Genomic DNA, 8,375 nt, shown 5'->3' on the forward strand with positions numbered 1-8,375 from the left:
GAAGAGAATTTGAATTATCTTCTATAATGGTTAATAAGGTATTTTTTGAAGTTGCACTTTGGTTTTGCCAATTTTCAAAAAAATAATACTAGCTACCAAGTTTCATTTTTTAAAATATCTTGATGTTTTACTGCACCATCACAATACATATATATCCCAGTCCTCAATATAGATAAAATTTTCAATAAGGGAAAACCTGTAGAGCCAAGTTTGGAGGTTAAAAATTCAGTAATGAATGTTCTTGTTCTTCTGGGTTATCTCAGATCCTTAGCATTATTTTAATGTCATTTTTTAATGTGAATTTCCATGCTATTTTAATTCATTAGTCATGGGCTATCATTTTTCGAAGTAATTACTGTAATTTCATCAAATGACATAATTATAGTAAATACTTTGATGTAATTACCATAAATATGGAAAGAGACACCCAAAGGTGTAATAATGTCACAAACTAAGATATTTATGATGTGTAAAGACAAATTATGATGACATTTATGACATGTAATAACATCACAGAGTTCTATGTTTATGTTGTATAAAGAATAATGATATAAATAGAATGTAAAATTACATCATGTAGATTAATTTCTTTTATAAATAGGATAGAAACTTGAGAGCTCTACAAGTCTTCAGGTTCAGATTAATAGATCATGGCCACTTGTTGGCATTTTTCCCTTTGAACTCTAATATATGACTATGCTATTTTATTGGGGGTGAAAACATTCCCCCTTAAAAGCATAGACAGACACGAAGCAGAGACACAAAATGAATAACCACATTTAGTGCTTTATTCAAGCACTCATTTGAAGACTTGAAAAATAACTTTAGGTTTGGAAGAAAAATCAGTCTTTAGTCCATATTGTCAATTTGGGCTAACAGGTCATTTCAGTATTTTCTTAAAAAGAAGTCAGCTTCACCATTTGGCACTCACAAAAGCAGATATTTCTTCATTGAGACATTTCTTCTCTGGTCATATTATTGAGTTTTGAGTCCATGAAGAAATAACTTGGTATATCTACATTCTGACCATTGGAATAATGTAAAAATAGGTCTTAAAGAAAAGGGAAAGTAGAAGACCACAAGCATTGAAGTCTCATTTTGGGAACTTACTCAATTTTTATTTTTAGACTGATGCAGAAAAATACCTTAAAAATAATTCCTACTTCAAAGTTGTAGCTTAGGGTGAAAGGTACCAATGGACATCAGTTAGTTTATTCCTGATGTTATTAGTGATCAATGTCTTCTGGCATGTAAGAGAAATCTGACATCAGAAGAAGATAGCCATTTCCTAATGTATTAGTCAAAAGATTTCTTGTAAGTAGTCACTTGATCTGATTATATCTTGAGCTGGAATTTAGTGGTCTGGGATAGTCTGGCTCTATCCTATTATTCACAGTTGAAAAGATTCTTCTCACTCGGTAGCCATAGTAGTCCTCATAGTCTTGATAATATTTTAGGGCATGGTTACTTTCCCTCCCTGATACTTAATGACAGGGAACCACAGTGATCATTTTGGTAAGTGTTCTGGCACTTTTCACCATAGGTTGACAAATAATAAGGGGATTATTCTTGGTTTTTGTGTGGAAAAGCTGTACCTGACCACCAATCCATGGATTGTAGAAAAAAAAAAATCTGTAGCTTGCAAGCCTTTCTGCTTCCCATTCTGCCATTTGTAAAAGTTCTTGATTGCAAGCAATAGAATCTGCTCCAGTTAGTTTAAGTGGTAAATATATTTATCAAGTCATACTCTGCAGCTCACATAACCTCTATAAGGGCCCCAAATTAGACCCAGAAGCTAAAGTATCAGGGAAAAAACCCCAAATATGCCTCTGGGTTGCTTGCAGGAATAATACTACTTCCACAGTGATTCCTGGGTGGCTCAGTGGTTGAGTGTCTGGTTCTGTTCAGGGCATGATCCCAGGGTCCTGGGATTGAGTCCCACATTGGGATCCCCAAAGGGAGCCTGCTTCTCCCTCTGCCGATGACTCTGCTTCTCTCTCTGTGTCTCTCATGAATAAATAAATAAAATCTTTAAAAAAAATACCACTTCCACAGCCCTTCACTGGGAGGGTAAGCATAGAACCTTGGGAAGTTACTTCTGGGATTTCTGTTCCTGCTACATCTGATAGTTCAGTACCCCTGAGACATATGCCTCCACACAAGTCAGCACACTGGGCACTAGACATGTCCCACTCCTCCAGTGCTCTCAGTGACAGGGAAGTCATTGTCTGGGTACCATCTGATTATTGTTACATGGCTGTAGCTCATTTGCAAAAGAGACAGAAAGATGAGATCCTGGCCTAAAACTGGAAGAAAAGGAAATTATGGGGCAGAAAGCTATCTTAAAATACAAAAATAGTTTTCAAAAGTCTCTGGGCTGATATAAACTTTACTCAGGACTCCTACATCTGGGAAATACTCCACAGAACCTGGGTTTAGAAAACATGTGCAGATATTTTATACTGTTCCCAGTCAGCTCAGTCAAGGTTTACCTTTGGATTAAATTACAAAGACCTTTTATGCCTTTTTTCATGCTTTCATGCTTTTGAGTTTATCCCACTGTGTGTTTGTGTCACTCTACCTTTGAGTACCAGGATATGGTGATGGAGATGAATATGCAAATAGCTCAGGTCTGAACGTATAGGAGCTGGTAAATGAAACACTGTTCTAAACAAAATACCATTGCACTTTTTAAAGTGTCATCTGTCAACAGGCTCCTAGTATCAATTTAAAGTGCTTTGAATTTTGACTAAATTATGAAAGGTTGCCCTGACATGTCTGCCACAGAATTGACTAACTTTCTATAACATGAGTTCATTCAAAGTTTTTCAGAATGATTTGGACAGACAGGAGAGTCAGCAAGAGTTGGTCACTGGGGTAGCCCAGACATTAGAATAACCCTCTTCTAAGTCAATGGCTTTCATTTTGAAAAAAGCAGTCGCAGTGATTCAGTATCATAGTGAAATTGTGTGGGTCCTCATTCAGCTGAGAACCCTCTTTCCAGGGAAAATTACCCTCTAATTTTGCTCAAATATAAGCAGTTTTCCCAAAAGAAAAGCTTACCTCACATACTGAGGATGCTGACAGGTTAAAACACAAACAACATTGAAAGAAAAACAGCAACAATAACAAAAAACAGTGCACAAAAAATTAATAGGATTTTCCAGTTGTTTGGGGGTGAGGTAAGTCATTAAAGACTACCAGAATTTCGTCTAATGCAGTGAAAAACATAAGGCCTACTTTGATAAAATCTAGCTAAGAAATAGCAGAAAGAAAGAATAATCTGTTTCAAAGTACTGAGAAACTGATAACTGAATGTTTCAGAATGTATATATTTAGCAAAGAGATGATATAAACAAAGTTAGAATTTGGAAGTATATTTGGAGAGTACAAAAAAGCATATTTTTAGTGATTATTAGTTTTCTACAGTAGAATAGTCTCTTAAGTTTATAATCAGTTTTCCTAGGACAGATGTGAAAAATGATTCACTCTCAATTCTATTTTGTTCTACGTGTGTGGTTTTTGTTTGTTTGTTTACAGAGAATGAGAGCAGGGGCAAGGGCAGAGGGAGAGAGAATCCTCAAGCAAACTCCCTACTGAGTATGAGCCCTGACTCGGGGCTCGACCTCACAACCCTGATATCATGACCTGAGACAAAATCGGATGCTTAACTGACTGAGCCACCTGGGTGCCCCTAGGTTGCTCTATTTTTTTTTTTTTAACTAGAATGCATCAGTAGTTTACCAATCATACATGGTATAATTGTAATCAGGTCTTTTATTTTCCACTTTATCCCATTTTAAATTAATTTTATGGCACCCAAATGTTTTAGAGTTTTGACTGAAAGCTCCAGTTTTTTTGAGACCATCTTTAATGAAAACATATCTGAGTAGGAAGACTTTCTGCATGGTTAATTAGGGCAATGGATGTTGCCAAACCTCAGCATGGAATAACAGGGGTGCTACAGAGAGGCATCAAGCATCCCCCACCAGAATGCTCAGTATTTAGACACAGTATTTAGAATCTGTGAATTCTGAACCTGCCTCTATTCCTGCCTTCCCTTGTGCTGCCCTCCATAGATAATCTAACCTCTCTTACTTCTGTTTTTATCATCTATTGAATTAAGGGTGGTGCAATGGTATACTTGTCAAATCACCATAGTATGACAGGGATATGTTTGAAACTAGTAGAAAGTATTTTGTCCATCTCCTCAGGAAAATGAAACAAGCCCCTATTGTGTTTTAAGAGTGAACTCAATTGCCTGATTTATGCTGTCACATGTTTGCAAAGAGTGTAAATTGATTTTCACTCAAAACAGACTGAAAAGCCAAAGTACTTGCCAAACTTGAAATCGCTAACCTGTCTGGAAAAGCTCACCCAAGCCCATGGAATCTGAAGGACTATAAATGTTTAAATCAGACACTTGAAGAAAGCTACTTCAGCCAGAATCACTCACACAGAGGCAAGCTAATTGTAAGCTACACCAATAAACAAACAAACAAAAAATTCGTCTCAGGAGTGCAATGGTCAGTTTTTCTCCAAACTGATTAACTTTCAGCATAGCTAGACTGCAGAAGCTTCACACATATTTATTCTGAGAAATCGAATTTCTCAAGGCAGATCCGCAGTATAGTTGACTTGGGAGAGACCCGGAAGTTCCTGAGAGTTGGGAAAAAACTCAGTCACAACATGACTTTGCTATTTCACTGCATTTAAACATTGTGGCCAAGAACTTAATGCCAACTTTTTACAAAACTGGGTTTGAAATTTAATTCCATGTCTTAATGTTCTTTACTTACTTGCATCATGTGTCCAGCGGAGATGATCATGGTACTTACTTAGGGCTTCTGGGAGGGCTACTCTGGTGAAGTCTGCATTAAGATGTACATGGTAAATGCTGTCTTTACCAACAGCCACCAGATCACTTGATTCTTATAGTTCTTTTTTGTCTGTTTAATGAGAGAGAGATGAATATGTTCCATAATTTTCTTGAGTGACCCACTATATGGGTTGTTCCAAGACCACGACTTTTCAAGGATGTGGGGTATTCAGTGCCAGAAGGAGAATCCTTAGTAAACCAAGTGGTTGGTCACCATAGCCTTTGCTAAGGAGCCACTGAGACAAAGTGAAGTTAGAATTGTGCCAAAGTTACTGGGACCATGAAATAGATTCAAAACCAGGTGTATGGGTTTTACTTGACCATGGATCTCTTCAGTGTCATAAAGGCAAATCAGCCACTGCTGTTGTCAAATTTGACATTCAGGGCGGTTGTCTCCTCCATACCATTCAACAAATGAAGTGAATGAAAAATGAACCAGATGTCTCCACAAACTCGTCTGGAGGATTTACTACTTTCTACTACGTATAGTTGGAAGTTGATAAATATGTGACTTCTCAAGTGAGATTAAGTGTGATAGATGCAACAATAAATATAAGGGCAAGGTACAGTATTTGGACAAATTGTGCTTTATTTCAGAACTCATACCATTAATATTTGCCAACATCTGCTTCCCTCAATATCTTGTAAACTCCTGGACAACAGGACTTGTGCATGTCTTCTTTACTTCTGGTATCTAAAACAGTGTCATGTAAAAGCCAGCCTAAACATTCATCAAATACATTCAGTGACATTAAAAACATGCTATTAGAGCGCTTTGTCATAGTTTCATCAATTAAATATTTCTTTCTTTCTTTTTTAAGATTATTTATTTATTCACAAGACACACACAGAGAGAGAGAGAGAGATACACAGGCTCCGTGCTGGGGAGCCTGATGTGGGGCTCGATCCCAGTTCTCCAGGATCACACCCTGGGCTGAGGGCAGCGCTAAACTGCTGAGCCACCCGGGCTGCCCCAATTAAGTATTTCTAATCAAGAGATATGTTGAAATTTGAGAGATATCCAGATCAAGACCTTCATCTGGCTGTATATGTGTGTTTGTGTGTGTGTGTGTGTGTGTGTGTGTGTATTTACACACATGAATACATAATGTATACCTTGTGCGTGTGTACATCAGGGAAGAATATGACCTAAAAATAATGATTTAGGGCAGCCCGGGTAGCTCAGCGGTTTAACGCTGCCTTCAGCCTAGGGTGGGATCCTGGAGTCCCAGGATCGAGTCCCACATCAGGCTCCCTACATGGAGCCTGCTTCTCCCTCTGCCTGTCTCTGCCTCTCTCTGTCTCTCTCTGTCTCTCATGGATAAATAAATAAAAATCTTTAAAAAAATAATGATTTAAAGGTAGTCAATGTAGAGGAGGTTAGTTAACTTCTCTTCAGACGTTTTTAATGGATATGTATGGGTAGAATAATAGAGTAATTGAAATGCCCTTTTTAAAAATATCCTCTAATTTTTAGAACATTTTTCTATATACAGAAAAATAGTTCATTCTTTATTCACATTTCCTTAGTTTTTTTTCTCTAATTTCCTTTTTCTATTCCAGGATCCCATTCGGGATGCCACATTTTATTTATTATAATTTTTATTTTTAAATTTAAATTCAATTTAATTCACATATAGTGCACTATCATTTTCAGAGATAGAATTTAGTGAATCATCAGTTGCATATAACACCCAGTGCTCATTCCATCAAGTGCTTCCTTAATGCCCATCACCCAGTTACGCCATCCTCCCACCCACCGCCCCTCCAGTAACCCTCAGTTTTTTTAGGTAATAGTCTCTTATGGTTTGTCTCCCTCTCTGTTTTTTGTCTTATTTTTCCTTCTCTCCTGTTATGTTCATCTGATTTGTTTCTTAAATTTTACAGATGAGTGAAATCATGTGATATTTGTCTTTCTCTGATTGACTTATTTCACTTAGCATAATACCCTCTAGGTCCCTCTAGGTCCATCCACATCATTGCAAATGACAAGATTTCCTTCTTTTGGATGGCTGAGTAATATTCCATTTTACACACATATCACATCTTTATCCATTTATCTGTCAATGGACATCTGGGCTCTTCCCATATTTTGGCTACTGTGGACATTGCTGCTACACGTTGGGGTGCATGTGCTGCTTGGAATCACTCCTGGATACCACATTGCATTTAGATTACATGTCTCCTTAGGCTCTTCTTCACTGTGACAGTTTTTCAGATTTTCCTTGTTTTAGATGACCTTGACAGTTTTGAGCAATATTGAACAGACATTTTGTAGCATGTCTCTTTATTGGAATTCTGATGTTTCTTTCATGATTAAAAAAGGGCTGTGTGTTTGGAGGAGGAAGACCATAGATGCGAAGTGTTTTATCACATCAGGATCCATACTATCAACATGATTTATCATGGTTAATATTGATCCTGATCACCTACTGAGACTTTTGGTTGGGTTCCTCCACTGTAAATAAGTCTTCAAAAATGAGACTACACTACACATAAAGGTTTTCCTTAAAATTATTTCATTTTTTTGAGAAGATTGAAATGAAACTGAAAGCGTTGCCAAATAGAGAATGTATTTTATATATGAGGTATTTGCTTGTAAAAGACGTTTCTTACTCTGGTAGTAAGCAGCTAGTCTTTAAACTCCTGCCTTGGCTAGTGTTCTAAATTGGAGAACAATCTAGCCCTACTGCATGCACTGTGGGTAGGAGTGTCAAACAAGCTGTCCTGATAAAACTTGGCTAAGAGATAAGGGTTTATCAGAGGCAAATCAACCCATTTTTCCAAATTTTTGAATCTTGAATCTTAACTCTAAGACAGGAAATAGTCCAAACTGATTCGATGGGAATGTGGTGTTCCCAAGAAACTCTTCATTAATTCCAGCTATCTTGTCCTCCAAAGCTTTTCCAATTACTATCCTTCTGAGGCCAATTATTTTCTTTCATTGATTTTGTGATCATTTTTTTTTAGACTTTGATAACATTGTGTCTGTTGCTTACAGTGTATTTGTATTCATTTTTTGTATTCATTTTTTCTTAGGTTTTGATAGCATTTGTATCTGTTGCTTACAGTGAAAAATTCAATCATTGTAGTTATTTTAAACTAATAATGAACAACTAAAAAATTAGTGGCATTATTTTCAACATATTCATATTTCATCTTTAAACAGGCTTCATTTCCTTCTTTCTCAGCTCTTGAAAATTTCCTCCCACTTCCTGTCCTGCCCTCATTTTTGTTAGTTGAGCTATTGTTTTTATGGTTTATAAAAACCATAAACCATATAAAGCATGGTTTATGACCATAGTGATCAGAAGGGCTTAGTTAAGCTGGATAACAAGCAACCATAAATCTTAATGGTACTACAAAAAGTTTTCCCTTACTCATGCTGTATGGCCATTGTAGGTCAGCTGAAAGCTCTGTTATGTCTCTCTTTACTTAGGGATAGGATTTCCATATTCCCAACAGATACAAATCTTCAGGATTTGAGAAAGAGAAC

Source organism: Vulpes lagopus, chromosome 21, assembly GCF_018345385.1.
Source record: "Vulpes lagopus strain Blue_001 chromosome 21, ASM1834538v1, whole genome shotgun sequence".
In the NCBI taxonomy this organism is placed as follows: domain Eukaryota; kingdom Metazoa; phylum Chordata; class Mammalia; order Carnivora; family Canidae; genus Vulpes; species Vulpes lagopus.